At 39.1% G+C, this 18,433-nt stretch overlaps 1 long non-coding RNA gene across 1 annotated transcript in view; it reads left to right on the top strand.

The window, feature by feature from the left end:
* Nucleotides 1–17,477, top strand: part of LOC145980817 (uncharacterized) — a 32,620-nt gene extending 15,143 nt beyond the window's left edge. The window contains exon 3 of the long non-coding RNA XR_014440890.1: nt 17,355–17,477. This is a non-coding gene — a long non-coding RNA (uncharacterized LOC145980817). The remainder of the gene's footprint in view (nt 1–17,354) is intronic.
* The last annotated feature ends 956 nt before the right edge of the window (nt 17,478–18,433 follow it).

Here is an 18,433-nt window from a genome sequence, read left to right as displayed (position 1 = left end):
TATTATAATCGTATCACAAAGATGTCCTTTAGCACACTTACTCAAGTGTCTTTACTTTTACCCTTAGCACTCACTTGCATCAACAAATTGAACAGTATAAATGACAATCAAAATGGCTAACAATCTCATGTCATAAACCTTCACACTGTACTCAGAATTTGAACTCCAGGCCTTTCTGCCTAGTACTTACTGATTTCAAAGAGTGCTTCTCGCTGAGCTAATTTTCAATTTTTTTTCATTTCACATTCCACTTTTCAGGTTTTTAACCTTTAATTCTCATGTCACAATATTTGATAACATTTACCAAAAAAAACAACGACCACGCAAGGTCTAATAATCAGCCAAGTTAATCCACGTAGAGGTGGACCCATTAACATTTATAGAATACCGCGACCACGTAGGGTCCAATAATAATAAGCGAAACTAATATCCATAGAGGTGGATCCGTTAACACATTTAAACATTTAGCATGCATTCTTCATCCATACCTTCTTAACAAAATATAATTTTGCGACCTCGCAGGGTTGTTAAATGTGGCGACCACGCAGGGTCGTTACATACGCCCCTTCCTCGGGCAAAAATTTTGGTAGAAATTTAAAACTTACAATTTCTGGAAAAATTTTACTGGAAATATTAAAGATCAAACTGGTAAGAATCTCTGTCTCTTCTACACTTCAGTCCCTTGGTCCTCTTCTTCCCCTACTACTTCTCTTCTTCGCTCCGGAGAACATCTGTAAAGGCGAAGGTTGTCGAAGTTGACTCTGTCGACTGTGTTCTTGTTCGTCGGTATGGAGCACATCTTCTTTATGTTGGATATGGCTATCGAAATCCACATCAAAAATCAGAATATCGTCTATGTACACTGTCAGATAACTTTCAGTTTCAGGTCCAAAAACTGTATGCATAACTGACACAAAGGTAGACACAGCATTAGATAAGCCGTAAGGCATCTTCAAGAATTCGTACTGGCGACCTTTGTACGAAAAAGCAGTGTATTTTCGGCATTCTGGTTTCAAAGGAATCTGTAAATAGCCTGAAGCTAGATCTAAACTCGAAAAATACTGGGCTTGTTTAAATTTCTGCAATGACTCATCAATAGGTGGCACTGAGCTTTTAGGAACAATCATAATAGCATTTAATAGTCGAAAATCCAGGCACGGTCTTACACTACCATCGGGCTTATCCACCACTAGTAATGGATTGAGATAGGGTGATACCGATGGTTGAATAATGTTCCAGCTTTTCCACAAGCTAAGTTCTTTTTCCAGAGCGGCCCTTTTCGAGAGCGGCACTGGATATGGAGGGCGATGAACTGGTTCGGTACTTTTTAAAAGGATCTCACATTCTGCACTTTCCATGGTACCGGGCTTCTCTGAGAACACTGCTATATATTGATTCAGCACTTGCAGCAACTCCTGTTTCTGGGAATCATTAAGAATGTCTATAGTTTCGACCTTCTCCTTGAGGTCTGTCGGTTTATACATCCACTCTTCGTCTCTTTCTTGGACCTTTTGGATGTACCGCACAATTTCAACATCCAGTGGATTCCCTACATCTTGATCCGGGGTTTTTCCAAAATACAATTTTACCGAGTTTCTTCTGAAATTTATCTCGGCCTCGTGCTGCTTCAAGAATGGCATGCCCAAAAGAAGATCTGTAACAAACCCTCTCAATATAAAAACTTCAGTACTGAACACCATACCTTCAATCTCCAGTTCCACACGTCTGCTGCCAAAGACACGCTTCCTATGGCTCCCAGAAAAATCCACCAATCTTATCTCTGGAACCTTCTGCACTTGAATACCTGGAATTTGTTCCTTTAACTTAGTCCAAACTTCATAACTTAAAATAGAGCATTCGCTCCCAGTATCTATTACACAAGTCACTGGTATATCTATTAACTTTGCAGCCACTGCTGGTGATTTATATCTAATCCTCGATTCCCTTGCGGATTTCAGTTCACTCTGTAATTTTACTTCTTCTGTTTCAGTTAGTTGAAAGTTAACCTTTAGTTCTTGGATAGTTGTATCAGGTCGCTCCTCCGAGGCCCCTTGCCTAAATGGGAACGAAGCACCTAGACAAGGATTTAGTTTGTTTGGCAGGATTGAGACCTTTGATTATGCAAGAAGTCCCGGGTTGTTTCTAGGGCTCCCTCCTGCTCAGAGGTCATAACTTCTCTGGAGGGTGACTGTCTTCCCCTTGGTCCCGATTCTCTAGGTGAGGATCGCCTAGGAGAATTAGGACTACTGCGTCCCTGATTGTTCCTCCTCCAATCGGGAAACCTGCGATCTGGCCCTCGATTTGGTCGATAAGATTCCCATCGACCATTCTGGTTATGGTTCAGCCCTCTGTTACGTCCAAATCTATTAAAATTCCGAGCGCTCCAAGAGTTTTCAGGTTTAGTGTCACCCTTGGTCTCAATGCTTCGCACTTTGAAATTCTTATGGGGAAGTTCTTTATCTTTGAAGTCCTCTTTATTTCTCCAGTAGTCGGGATCATCATATATTTCAAAGTCCTTGAGGAAACTGGTCAATTCGTCAACTGTTCGCGGAGAGTGCGCAAGGCAGAGATTTCGAGTTCTATAAGGTAACTGACCTATGATTAAATTCAGCACCTCGCTCTCGCTGAAGTTGTCACTTAGATTCCTATAGGCGGCGTAAATGCTCCAAGCCAAGCGAAGCTCTCCATATTTTCATGTACTGGACGGGAATATCTTCTATTTCTTACAGCTGTTAATTGTCTCTGCTTAGCCTTCTCGGAGGCAAACTCTTCTTTAAACTTTATGCAGAAATCAGCATAGCTAACAAAACTGTCTATGTTACCTGCCAGCCAATGTTCAGCTTTACCTGTGAATACTCTAGGTAGCAATTCGAGTCTGTAATTGTCAGGCACTTGCATGAGCTCGAAGCTTACATTGAGCTCACGAAGATATTTCTCAGCTGACTGAGCTTCGATATCACCCTTGAACTTGGGGATGTGTGCGATGTCAGACATTCTAGGCATCTTAAATTCGGTTCTTCGCCGAGGAGATGTCCCGTCGGAACTATCTGCTTCTCTAGGCCGCTTACGCTTATCCGATTGAATGGTTCCCATATAGAAAGGATTCTGCACCACTCTAGGAGGTTCATAAGAGGCTGCTTCAGGATTCAGACTTCTATTTCGTTCAATGGAATCTGGGAGAACATCAGAAGGCACTCCCGGTTGTAGCTGCAACCGTTCAATTTTATCTTGCAGTTCGCCTACTCTTCTGACCATAGACCCAGTCTGCTCCTGTATTTCTTGCCGAAGAGATACCTCCAATTTCTGTGTCTCTCCGCGAAGAGAGTTCACCTTTTCGCCGGTTGCTTTAGCCATCGTTTCTGCAGCTACTTTTTGTTCTTGGACAGCCTTCTCCATAACTACAGTCTGCTCACTCAGAGTCTTTACTGCTGAACTTATGGTTTCTATAGATGCTTCTATCTGCTTAACTCTCTCTGGTTCTTCACTTCCATTTTCCGTCGTAGACTGAGCTACCAATTGCAGACAGACGTCTAAATTTTTCTTCATTTGTTCCTGCTCTTGCTCCATTTCACCACGCCAGACAGCTAAAGGTTCTAATTGTTCTTCCACTACTTTCACTACTTCCAGCTGACAAGAGATTCTAATTTTATCTAATTCCTCCCTAAGACTTTCTAACTGGTCTGTCTTATGTTGGGAGAACAGTGTTCGCATCTCTGTTCGGCTTCTTTCAGCTTCTTGCTGTCTCCTCTCTTCTTGACCTTGAACTAAGGCATGGAGAGTCTCTAATTCTCTTTCTCTCTTCTCTTCTGCTTCTCGTTTTTCCATTTCCCTCTTCTCTTCTAGAGACTCTATTAGCGACCTAAATTCTTGTCTCTAGTTTTCTTTTAGCTTCTTCTTCTGCTTTCTCTTTCTTTCTAGCTTTCTCTAATTGAGCCATATCTTTCTTTCTCTGCTTCTCCTCCTCCGCTTTTTCTTTCTTTCTCTCTTCTTTATCTCTCATCAGCCATTCTAATAACCAATGGTCTGATGGGGTCGTACTAGGAGCACTTGGTTCTTGTCCTAAAACCATCAAGGGTACCGATAAGCAAGTCTTGCATCTGGACTCTGCAGTGGAGACTGAGGTCTCTTCTTGCCCCTCACATTTCCAATGAAACTTCTGTAGACATTGGCAACACTGGAAAGACTCCCTCTCTCCTCCGGTATCCTCACAGCATCCGAACCCAGTTTCTTCATCTACGGTTTTCCTCCCTCTGCTTCTTAAGCTCATACTTGACGCATCCCTTTCCATTTTGGCACACCGTCTATGGTTTCTTCCACTACCGACACTATATCTTCACCTTCGTGAATTCTTTGGAAGAACACCAACACTGACACTTATGAGCCCTTTCTAGTCCTTGTAGCTAAAAGGCTCCCACTGGCTTGCTGGTTTCAGTCTTTACAATCTCTCGGGCCCCACGTTAAGACGCCAAAACTTTATGCAACGTCCACCCACGCAGTGCCCAGCACCAAGGCGCAGGAGTACTGGTACTGGCTGCGTTCAACACGCTAAACACTGCAGTTGGAGGGTCGGCAAAAGTTACCCATATGTGCTAACTGATTCAGTCGTAGTACAAGAACTCAGAAATATCGCAGGGCTAGCTAGGTGCAAAGAAAGACTAAACCAGGTTTATACATATATATGTAACAGTTTATTATAATCGTATCACAAAGATGTCCTTTAGCACACTTACTCAAGTGTCTTTACTTTTACCCTTAGCACTCACTTGCATCAACAAATTGAACAGTATAAATGACAATCAAAATGGCTAACAATCTCATGTCATAAACCTTCACACTGTACTCAGAATTTGAACTCCAGGCCTTTCTGCCTAGTACTTACTGATTTCAAAGAGTGCTTCTCGCTGAGCTAATTTTCAATTTTTTTTCATTTCACATTCCACTTTTCAGGTTTTTAACCTTTAATTCTCATGTCACAATATTTGATAACATTTACCAAAAAAAACAACGACCACGCAAGGTCTAATAATCAGCCAAGTTAATCCACGTAGAGGTGGACCCATTAACATTTATAGAATACCGCGACCACGTAGGGTCCAATAATAATAAGCGAAACTAATAACCATAGAGGTGGATCCGTTAACACATTTAAACATTTAGCATGCATTCTTCATCCATACCTTCTTAACAAAATATAATTTTGCGACCTCGCAGGGTTGTTAAATGTGGCGACCACGCAGGGTCGTTACAAGTATTATTATATATATATATATATATATATATACACACATAATATGTATGTAGTGTTTTCGGGCGTTTTAATGTGACTGCTCCCTTACAATATTTTGTTGCCCCCTTCCGCCCCCCCGTCACATGTCCCTGGCGCCGTCACTGGTTGGAAGTAAATTTATTAGGACGAGGAAAGTAACATTAGCTGTTCACAGTGTTGCACCAAGGGACGTGATATGTGCTACTGTTTGTATAAATTATAGGAAATTTAAGCAAAAAATTATAATTGTTGAGACTTGAGAGTTGTTTCCTTCATTTGATCGTAGGAAGAGGTTTTCTGAGACAGAGTGGGATTATTTTACACATACATGAGAAAGGGTGGTTGTTTAAAGATAGAGACGTATTTTGCACATTTTTTAAAAGTTCAGATAAAACGAGAATTTAGCCTTACTCTTATGAAAAGAAAGAACGCAATACAGGGAAAGAATAACTTCACATTTCTCGCACCTGGTGGGATGCAACACAAGAGTATTGCAGGAAGTCTATGAACGAGGATGAAAAGGAATATGTGAAATTTGACTTAGCTGCGGGTGAATTAGTGGATTCTAATATTCTTAAGGTTGATATTGTTTTTTTAAGTCCACTTGATTCACAAATAGGCTAAATCGCGAACCTACCTAGAGTTTAAATTGCGATCCGATCCACTTGGTGCCTCCATTGGGTATCGAACACGGGGACCCTTGATTACAAGACCTCGACGTTATTACAACGCCATCGGGGAGGCATCCATTTACACAATTTTTTGATTCCAATAACACGTTATATGCATAATCTGATAATGATGCACTTTTGCTGCATCTAAACATATTTTTTTCAACTATAGCATGTCTAAAGAATCATTGAAGTTGGGATTTTTATAACTTCAGGAGGCACGGCTCTGTAAATGTGCGATATAAAATATATGCAGGTTTGCCTTCCATACGTGGTGGTTTTGTCACGTTGCTTCGCTTCGTACAACATACACTTTTGCAGGAACGGCTTCTTGCATCCTCCTGGGGCCTTGCTCTAGCTAAACAAAAATATATTTGTTTAGCATAATCGAGGGTTACTTTTTCCTGCCGAACAAGGATTTTATTGCGATCATACGGCTTTGAATGACAGTATCAATGAAGATTTATGTACACTACTACTTATAATAATGAGCATAAAATATTAATCAGGAACTTTATTTTTCGTCAACTGGATGTAATATCCTTTTTTGTTATTCAGCAAATATTCAATTCATCACCTTTTTTTACATTAAACTTCTTGCCAGGACAGCTGTTTTTATGCAAATTTTGGCGATCTTAACTACACGTAAGCTAGATATTAGCTAATATTCGTGCTGTTATATTACTATTCTTCTACAATCTTTGTAATATTTCATGTAATAATAATAATAGAATTGATTAATTTACATATTCAAATGAATAGACCTATGAATTATATTAATGTATTAATTTAAACATTTGCTTAATTGTTGTCGTTAATGTTATTATTATCATTTTTTCTGAAACACTTGGCTCGGACACCCTCCCTCGACATATATTTCTAGATGCGTGTCTGCCGAAGGATAAATTAGATCAAGCGGTGGTGGTATCGTTCCTAGAGGCTAAAGGAAAAACAAAGAAGTATGTGCGTCATAAGCTAAACATAAGAAACAGCACAATATCACAAAGGAACACTTTATGAAACTTATGTCATAGAGGGAGATGTTTAACAATATTAAGAACAATAAATGCTTTCTATTTGTAATATACTAAGTAACTTATTGCAATTTTGAATAGTCTTTTGTGTTCGTACTACACATTTAAAATATTTTTTGTTGCTCCCAGCGCCAAGTTTAGAATTTAAAGAAAAAAGGTAAATTTTCATAGTGCACGGAAGTTCGACATTCAGATAGAAAGAAGGTCCAGCGGAAAACATTTCAAAAGGATAGATAGTTGGATGGAAGCGAGAAAAACACAAGGTAGATTTCATAAGATACCTAGCAATCAGTAACCAAGAAACTGCATTTTTAATATTAATGTCCTCATGATTAACGAACCTTATTAATTCTCACCACGCAGTGAGTAAAATATTTGGAGCTTTATCCCACTTTCTGGAAAAATATTTCGTGTTTCTGCTACTTTTGACTTTTGTTGGCATGATATCTCGGTTCACTTTTACGAGACGAGACGAGACAAAACGAGACGGGACGAGACGAGACGAGACAGAACTCTTCGAGACGGGACACGAGACGGGACAAACGAATATTTTCGAGACGAGACACGAGACGAGACAGCATTTTCACGAGACGGGACGGGACAGACCAAAGTTTCGTCTCGTCTCGTCTCGTGGGCAACACTACATCCAAACCAACCCCCAGATGTGGCCCCCTCTAACTTCAATCTCTGGCCCAAAACTCAAACTGTTCCTCACTGGTCAGTGTTTTCCATCGAACCTAGACGCGAATGAAGCAAAATTACAAGGTTCACCAATAAAAAAAAAACAAAAAAAAACAGAACTTTTCTTTTAGGATAGAAAACAATTAAGAGCCCGTATCAGCGTCACTCGAAAAACGCACCGGACAGATGTCAAATTTTCTTCCTAGTCTTGCCAATATTGATTCCATTTCCCCCTTCGAACGCAAATCCATTGCATGGTAGACCGTTTGAGACTTTACTGGTGGGAGGGTTGCTGTGTCGAAAGAAACAGAAGACAAGGTTCCCTGTCCGCTACTCTCCCCCCCCCCCCCCGCGGGGAAGGTCAGGCTCTGACCATAATAGACCTTTCTTTTGAGCCCGAACGTTTATAACTCCGAGCCGAGAGGGTTTCTGTGACAGGACAACACATGTTCCGAGTGTCTGAAAGAAGAAAAACACACATTGACGAACATCGCAATACAACTTACATGTAATAGAGCCAAGGACTATTTAGGGGAGGCGGGGTGTCCAGGGAGTCCGAATCTTCCACGAGAGACTTACTAAAATTAAATTATGTAAATATGCTTGTTTTGTTTAGCATCTGTCGTATAATCGAGATAGGTGTATTTCCGTCAAACTTATTGTAAGGGAAGGATTACATTGGGGTCATACAACTTTGGATGACTGTATCAAAGAAGATTTATACACACCACTACCTAAGTAATATGCTTAAATATTAAATTAAGAGCTTTACTTTTCGTCAAATGGATCTAGCATCCTTTTTCGTTATTCAATAAATATTCAATTCCTTATCTGTTTCACAATCACCTTGCCAGGTCAGTTGTTTTTATACAAATTGAAGCGATCTTAACTATTCATGAGCTAGATAATGAATACGTGCTGTTATATTCCTATTCTTATGCCATCTTTTCCCATTCATGTGATAACAATATTAATTAATATTTTAATATTATTAATTTAATATTACTGTTATTTTAACTTGTTTTTATTATTAGAAGAAGGTACCAACATCATAGGCGTGCGCAGATCCTCTGATAAGGGGGGGAGCAAAAACCTTGAAAATTAAATCAGATCGGCAAAGAAAAACCTCATTTTATCTCACTCTTTTAGTTTTTTGCATTGATGTGATATATATATGTGTGTGTGTTTGCGCGCGCGAGTGTGTATATTTTATATATATATATATATATATACCTGGGTATTAACATATTATTTAAATACATTACGTAATCTATTCATCCGCCCCTTAACAAACCAACAGCAAAATTTATATAGATTGTCTCTGAAATGTGAGCGCTCGTTTTCCTCCAAACCAAACTGTTATAGCAGCAACTGTATGAATTACTTATTCGTTCTTACTTTCTTTCTGGTAATTTACAATGTATTGGAGAAAAGAAACTGCGAGCGAAGCGAGCAAGAAAATTTTTCGATCCAAATTTTTGAAAGTTGAAAACAGTATTGATTTAATAGGGCGCATGGGACGGCATGGCATTCTTTTTTACAATTTTTCTCAATCAGATTGTTCGGCGCCCAGTGCCAACTCCCGCTACTTCCTAGCTACGGCTCGGAAGTTGACAAGACTGCAAGAAAAGCAGGTACCCCGAGCGAAGCGAGAAAGAAAATTTTAAGAAATGTATTTTTATTTGTATAAAATTTAAAGTCGAGGGGACAATTGTCCCTCTGTAACCCTCTGCAAGTGATCCTGACCGTCTGGAAGAAATAATGAAGATGGACGTGAAAACTAATTCCGTCTTGAGTATCCTTTTGTCCTGCTACTAGTAGATTCTGCTAGTCTTGCTTTCTTTTAATTCAATGATTTCCGTCCAAGGTTGGAAAAAGGCATAAGCAATGCCCCCTGTCCCATTGTGGTTGCGCCATTTCCTTTTAGAGTATAATATTGTTTAATAACATCGACAATATTGCTCTCCACTAAATTTCTAGGTGAAAGTATAATAATATAGGGGCATGGAACGTCTGGAAGGGGGGCAAGGATGACCACACCTTGAAAACGAAGGTCAACCTAAAAGTATATATTTCACAAGTATAATTAGATTTCAGTCATAGTAATTTACATTAATTATTATGTAATGGGGACGCAGGAATGCGATAATTTCAAATTCAAGTGGTGTTTTTTGAGAGGACAGTACTAGTATCGGGGTAATATGCCCCATGAAAAAATACCTTTCTTGTCCCTTTGTGGAAAAATCTGCAAACGTCCGTGATTAGGGGGCAATCCTCCCCCCGCCCGTGCGCACGCCTCTGACCAACATATATGGAATAGTTTATAACATCGAGTAGCAGGATATCTCTCCTGTATGGTGCTGTAAACTAGGGAAATAATTACTATGTTTTGTAGTAGTGCATAGCTATTCACCCTGTTGCGACACATGTGCAGAACAGGCGGAAGACATTCTTTTGTGTTTTCTGCAGTTGGTGGATTATCCTAAGTGAGATGATTTTGATGTTCTTTCTTTTCTTAACGTAATAAAAACGTGTCTTACAACCTAAGGTGTCATGCTTTGTGCTCCGCCTGAGGATGAATTGTATGATGAAACTGATGAACGGACACTCACAAAGAGCATCCATGCCGGGATTCGAACTCCCGGATGTGCTAACCACTTCACCACGGAGGCCAGTGCTAATGCACATGAATATCAATCCAAGTTAGCCATTTGGGATCATTGGGAAAGTCGTGTAGTTAGTAAAATGTGTACTTTTAGCATTTTTGATACAATTAAAACTATTTACAGCCAATGCATATTACTCATATTGAACCGGAACGACGAATTTGTGAATTTACTACAGGACTTTTCAAACATCCGCAGATAAGGCTAATACAGTTTCTTGTTCATATCTATCATAGTCATCCTGAAATACACGTATGTCAGTTTTCACGCAGCTTACTAGTTTCCAGATATGCTTGATTCTGTTAACTGTACACTCCTCTTATTCATAGTTGCGAACTATCTCTCCGGATCCGAGCATGCATGTGAAAAAGAACTGAATCACTCCGCCACGGGGGGCAGCTTTTCTGATTGTAGTTTGTCATTCGAGTATTTGCAATGAACATAATTGTCAGCGATGTTTTCTCAATCCTTTCATCGTTACATCGTTATTGAAAACATCCGAGAGGCAAAAATACGACATTAAGGAATTAAAAGACTAAAGAAACTAACTAACTCTTAAATGTTAATAATTAGAAAGATTATAAGTGAACCTTCCCGCCTCGGTTAGCGGTAATAATGATGCTTTGTAATCGACGGGTCACGAGTTCGATCCACGGTTAGGGACATTTAATTAAGTGGCTCGGATTCCACTATAGGCTGTAGGTTTTGTCCCGATTAGCCTCTGTGCAACTAAACATTGCAATTTAGTGCAAAAATCAGCAAGCTTGGGCAGTTTTATTCCTTGTAAGTCTAGGTCTTCATGTTAATAAATTATTATTTATGACGTTGGAAAATAATTTATGCCGAGTGGCCAATTTCTATTCCATGGAGAAGAATCGGATGTGAAACATATATAAAACTATTGGTAGTTATTTTCACTACTAATCACATCTGCCCAGTGCGAGAGCTGCAACTGTATCCATTGATTTATGTCAATGATATTGATAGTCAATGCTTTTGTCTCCTAGTGTAGGTGAATTTGCACTGAAAATATGTTTGTTCTCTCAGTGTTACCTTCACAATACAATTGGTAACATCCTCCAACTTATAAAAATTAATTTTTAACACTCGCTCCAAAAATAGTGACATGATTTACATAGGATAATAATTGTTATCATTTAACTTCGTAGGCATCGTATTATCATCGTTTGACCCTCCAACAACCAAACAGCAATCCCACAGCCTCTGAACACATCCACCTACCAGATAGGCAGCAGAGTATCTGTAAAATTTTTTGGCAAGTTTGGAGACTTGTGATTTAACAATTACTTAGTACGTATTAAATAATCAATGTCCGTTGTTGATCCATGCAGATCTGCAGCTGCCACCTCCAACCACGATTTTACGTACAACACGTTGCAATAATCTTGCGATCTTATAAAAGCAGGAAATGTACTTGAACATAGCAATGGCCTTGCCCTAAGGGAAGTTTTATAATGGAAAATATTACGTAAGATAGCTTCTACTTCTTTAATTTTCGATCGAAAGGCGTCTACCGTACTATAAAAATCTGGGGGCTACGGGGAGCTTAGATATGTTGTTGGGGTTTCATCCCTCCTGACCTCCTTGTAGCTCCGTCCCTGGCTGTATGTATTTCGTCCAATGAGTACAAGCTAGCAAAACTGTGAATTTCAACAAGTTTGTAGGTAATTCTGCAGCTGTTCATAAAAACAGACGTATATTATTAGTTTCTTGCTGTGGTTCACTTTCCCATTTCAGCAAAAAAGTATTCACACTCTTTGCATACGGTGAGTAAATGGGGGGGGGGGAAGGGAGAAGTTGCCCCTTAATAGCCTCACTTAGAAATTTAGTGCAGAAGAATCTAATAACAGTTCTTAAACAACATTATGCTTTTATAGAAATAAAAGTAAATACTATTTTCAAACCTACGAAAGTTTCAAGTAACTACGTAAGGAAATGGTAGTGTATTACTTCCTATGTAATTGGACTCTCCCACTAGCAAATTTCTTATTAACACCTCCACATATTTTATTCTTTAGTTGTATTATCTATATGTGTCTGCAGAATAAATTGCCCATATATTGCACATGAATAAATTATGTGTAGTTCTTTTGAATTTGCGGTACTAAACCACGTTTATACGTACAATAGTCTTTGAACAGCAGAGATGGAAAATAAAGCGCCAGCAGAGAACAATGGTGCCACTGAAGTTGAAATTCATCTAATAAAGTGATTTTAGATGCGTCGGGACACACACGACCCTGTTTTGTTCCCATCAATGTAATAAAAACAGTGAGATGGAATGAAGGCTTTATTTCGTCAGCTGAACTCTTATCAAGGCCCTTGCTCCCCATAATCGGAGGATCTGAGCACGCCTAAAATTCCTTATACAGAAATAGTGTTATTTGTCGTATATCCAGAAAGTTGATTGATTTGCTTTATTTTACTTCGCTTTTTGTGCCACTTTTAGCCAATTTGCGAAGAAGGGAATAAGTGATGATATGATGAAATTGATGAATGGACACTCACAAACATCCGCGGCCAAGCCGGAATTCGAACCCGGGACCCCTGGCGTCGTAGCGCGATGTGCTAACCACTCCCCCACGGTGGCCGGCCCCAGAAAGTTGAAAGTGAATGAAATTTCTATGGTGTGTTTTGTATGGTCATTATCAATAGTAAGTCTGTCATATTATTCAACTAAATAATGTCTTTGGAAAAGAAAAAACAACATATAATTAATGTATTTTATTTTACATAAGACCTATGCCTAAAAGTATTTTTGTATATGATGACACAGAACTATCTTATGTTGTGACTTCTTTGGGTCTGACTGTAATATATATATATATATATATATATATATATATATATATATATATATGTAATTGGTGATAAAATAACGCAGTAAAGTATTAAGTAAATATATTTTATCCCCCTACTTACAAATCATGAAAGGAGCCAAATTCGAAATTAAGTTGAACGGACGTTCAAAATGTTTAAAAATAGCACTATTTCCATCAAGTATTTTTTACCATTGACCCTCAGAAATATCTCAAACTGACAATGAACGTTCATTGAACTTATTTATGATCGACAGCTAAAAAGTCATTAATTTGCGTTACTGGTTGATAATCCACCACCAGATAGAATTTACACAATATTTACCTAAAAACTTTGAGTAAAGTCACCTTCCCCCTAAAAAAATCCCTTGGTAATGGACTTTCGTGTTCTCACAAAAAAAAAGTTATAATTTGGCACAATTTTTCTTTTGCAGACAAACCTTTTGTAAAGGTGTACTTGAGTCTGTGTAACCAGCCCTTCCCATTCGTGAACAATATACTGGAGAAATCCCCCGTTCTTCACTGTTGTCATTGCACTACAACCCCATCGTGATTTAGTATTAGGATATAGCGTAGTGAAGAACTGTTTACAAGCATCGCCCAAACCATTGATTCCCCCCAAAACCTTTCCCTGAATTCTTTTTTCTTTTCCTAGCTCTCAGCATGCGGTTTTCTTGGAAGACCGGCCGATTGTGAAAGAAAAAAGGGCCGTGGAGGGGGGGGGGCGGGGTTGAGCGCGAGCGGTACAGAGGGGGAAACGGCTAGCGCGACCAGCTTAGAAACGTCAAAGTTAGAATTTACATACATTGCTCTGTACGTCGACGAACTACAGACATTCTAAAGAAAATTATGTAAGATCAGTTTCATTTCTTTGCTGTAGAAGAACAGTAGAAGCTTTCTTGTTCTTTAAAATGTTGATTTAAGTTATTACATATAATTGGCGATCAAGTGAATTTTACGAAATTGAGATAAGGAAAACTACGTAATAAATAATGTATTTAAAAAAAGGCTTAACGACATAACAAATTTCATATTTGATCTTTAACTCAGTAAAATTTAAATGTCACACACTTGACTGTTCGAGCACAGAAGGTCGACGCAAGAACCTATTTTTTAGGTATCGTCACCAGCGGTGATACGGGCTCTTAATTATCTTCAAATGACTCTATCACCTTCAAAATAATTACCAGCGGAGGCAATACACTTTGACAAGCGGACCCTGGAAACACTGTTGATAGTCATTGACAGTTAGTGTTCGCAAAATACGCGTCAAATTTAATTTAATGTCCGCGACGTCGTCAAATCTTCGCCGTTTCATAGACATCTTAAGCTTGGGAAAAAGAAAACAATCAGCAGGCGATAAGTCTGGAGAATGTGGAGGGTGATTGATAACTGTCACTGATCGCTTAGCAAGGTATTGTTGAAATGAGGCAGAGAATTATAGTGGAACAGAAACCTACAGCTTTCTTTGCTGATATGAAGCATGTCTGACAGTTGCTGCGTGGTTAAGCGTCTATCACCTCTCACCAGTGCACGAACTTTCTTCACATTGTCTTCTCGTTGAAGGGCGTCCGTCCTGATCTTAGTTCATCCTCGACACTTTCACGTCCAACTTTGAAACGATTATACCAGTCATACACCTGGGTTCTTGATAATGCTGCATCACCATACACTGCCCGTATCTATAACTGTAACGTTCGGTAAACGATTTACCCAATTTGTAACAAATTTATGTTGTAAAGTTTTTTTCATCTCGCTGCGCGTATTTCGTACGCCACCTCCACACGACCTGCATCAGACGCATGCTTGTCTGCCTGTAACAGGTTGAAACATGCACTGACGGGAAATTTAGATATACATCTTTGCAGTGTTGCCAGAATACGGTACCTTTTTCTTATTGATAAAGGCACTTTATAAATAAAAAGTGCTTGTTGCTCTGAAATGCATTACATGTTTGCTTCGAGGATATAAGGAAAATGATGCTCTGTGCTTCTTCATCCCTAGCCCCTCCAATGGCACAGTGGAATCGTCGTCGCCTTGCATGGCCGTATTTAGAGGGGGGGTTTCTAGGGTTCAATCCCCCCGAAACTTCTGACATGTTGGATTAATGGAAGTTCAGAAACCAAAATCTGTAACAAATTTTCAATTTTCTTTTTCGAAGCATCGCAAAAATACAAGGAGATAATGTTGAAACATCGAGCTAGAATTTTCATACATTTGGAATTCTGAAACTTAAGTGACTTATTGTCGGAATCGTAGCCCACCCGCGACCCCTCCCTCCATTTTTAATTCTGCTGTCCTCTTTCAAGTGTTGTTCCTGCGCGACAAGAAATATAGACTGAAAATTCCCTTATGATTGACCCAAAATTCCCTTTCCAACTTTTAAATTCCCTGTCCGATAAAGTCGAAAATCCCCCTTGATAGGAGTTCAAACCTAGGATCTCCAGTTTTGTAGCGCATTACGTTCGCGATTGAGGTTACAATCCATAAGAATAACTGGTTCCACACTTTTCAAAATTCCAAAAATTTAATTTTAGTCAAACAACAAAAGCTTTATGACTAAAATTTCCATCTAACTTTTAAAGCTTTTCTCTTGAAGGTATCTAAAGTTGTGCATTTCAGTACACACTGTATGAAACGTAAAAAAAATAAAAAATAAAATAAACTTGTGCTGGATATTCACTCATCTGCTGGATTGACTAAGCCAACTCAAGGATATAACAATAATATAATAATAATAATAATTAATAGTATTATTATTATGGAATAAAATTGTTTTATTATTATGAAATTTTAATTATTATTGTACAATTATTGTTATTATTTCTATTATTCAAATTTCTGGCGACGCCCATGGGAACAATTATGAATGAACTCCCCCCCCCGAAATTTTTTCCTGCCTACGGCCATGTCGCCTTGTAATCAAGGGCTCCAGCAGGGTTCTATACCAGGTGGAGGCACATAGTGATTGGGATCCTACTGTAAACTGTAGGTCCAGTCCCGATTAACCTTTCTGTGCGCAAAGTGGATTTGGAACAAAAACTCAAACACATCTTACAGCGAAGCGAGAGCCAGGGTCGAGTTGACGAATAGTGACACTCCCAATGCCGCTCAACTCCAAGACACAGCTGACAGCCCTAGGGGTGGGATAGGGAGAGGATGACGTGTGAAAATAAACGAAACAACCGATATTAGGGTGGATACCATAGTTTTTGAAGTCGGTAGGATAAATAGTGACACTCCCAATGCCGTACAACTCCAAGACACACCTGGCACCCTTTGGTGTGGGGGTGGCAAGAAGTACATGTAAAAATAATCGGAAACGACCGATATTAATTTGAAATCCGTATTTTTCGGGGTCGCTAAGATGAATAGTGACACTCACAATGCCATTCAACTCCAAGACAACCCTTTCAACCCTAGGTGTAGGGGTGGGAAGAGGTGACACGTAAAAATAATAGAAAACAACCGATTAGTGTGGAATCCATAGTTTTCGGGGTCGCTAAGATGCATAGTGACACTCCCAATGCCGTACAACTCCAGGACACCCCTGGCACCAATAGGGGAGAGGTGGGAAAGAATGACATGTAAAAATAATCGAAAACGACCGATATTAATGTGAAATCCATAGTTTCGGAGTCGCTAAGATGAATAGTGACACTCCAAATGCTGTTCAACTCCAAGGCACCAATGGCACTCCTATGGGTGGAGGTAGAAAAGGGGTGACGTGTAAGAATAATCGAAAACGACCGTTACGAATTTGAAGTCATAGTTTTCGGGGTCGCCAAGATGAATAGTTACACTCTCAATGCCGTTCAACTCCAAAACACCCTTTGCACCCTAGGGGTGTGGGTGAGAAGGGTTCATATATAAAAAAACAATCGAAAACGACCGATATTAGTGTGAAATCCATAGTTTTCGGGGTCGATAAGACGAATGGTGACACTCCCAATGCCGTTCAAATCCAAGTTCATCACTTATCGGCATGGGGCTGAAAAATAAAATATCAAAAATGACCTACAAAGTTAATTGGTGACATTCACGATGACATTTTTCACAATAGTTAGAATTCATTATTTTGCTGTCTAATAGAAGATTGGGAAAAATAAATAGTGTTGCATAAAATATCTCGTTTTATGACCTGATTGCCATTTTTGCATTCATCGTCTAAATTCCTGTTTTTCTTTTCGTTCAAGGTCACACTTCCATACAAGAAGGTCTTCAGCCCAAGGAATTGTTTCTGAGATAGTTAGACCGTCACAGAAAATAATTCAACAATGCTTAACTTCTTTCTCGAAAGTTGATTAAACCAAGAAACTCCATGTTGCAAATGGTACGCGTGTCTTGACTTATTTCCATATCCAAATGTTGGCATAGGATCTAGTATGGCGCATTATGAATAACACTTGATCAATCTAATGGATAAATCTAAAAGAGTCGTGGATTTCTACGTAAACGAAACCTGTGTATGTCTTGTGGATAAAAATTACAAAAGGCTCTTAGTCATCGTGTAGTCGAAGTAATGAATTATCTGTTCAGGAACAATATAATAACGACCACTAATAATTGAATGTTTGTGCGTTTTCACTTCCTTGTCATCAAATTACCGAAGCAACTATTGAATCGTTGAAAGTACATCCATAACAACCAGGTGGGACTGTGAACATGGAAACGCTATGCACAAAGTCAAAGGGTGCAACCACAAATAAGGAGGAAATTTATAATAAAATAAAAGCAAATGATTTACCTGATATCAGGGAAACAAACCATGAGAAAGATCAAACAACATATAACAAGAGGCCAGGTGCTGCAAGAATGAGTGGCCAGCTTTACGAAATCTACTTAGCGATGTATTTTCTTCTTCAAGGGAAGAAGCTGCATGAAGAAAACAAGATGAAAGACTTCCACTTGGCTACAAACATGCTAGAAGCCGGTGATCTTGATGACGTTGTTTTCAGCTGCCACTACGTAGACCAGAATGGAGCAGAGAAAACAAAGGTCACATTCTTACAAGCAAAGCACAGAGACAATCCGCAGAAGGATATCCTTACCTTAGAGAAAATACTTTTGGAGGACTATAGAAGGGACCATCGGTTGAACACGTACTTCAGTGCCTACAAGAAGATTAAGGAATATTTTACAAAATTAAAATCTCATCCAATATTTGGATGTAATTTTGAAGAATGTGAGTTGGTGTTTTTCACTAATGCCACATCTAGTTTCAGTGAGAGTGATAGGAATATAGAGAAGCTGAAAGTTCCTGAAGACGACATGC

This window comes from Lepisma saccharinum, chromosome 28 (genome assembly GCF_977018435.1).
Source record: "Lepisma saccharinum chromosome 28, izLepSacc3.1, whole genome shotgun sequence".
NCBI classification, from domain to species: Eukaryota; Metazoa; Arthropoda; class Insecta; order Zygentoma; family Lepismatidae; genus Lepisma; species Lepisma saccharinum.
Note: the sequence above shows the minus strand (reverse complement) of the source record. Positions and strands in the feature narration are given on the sequence as shown.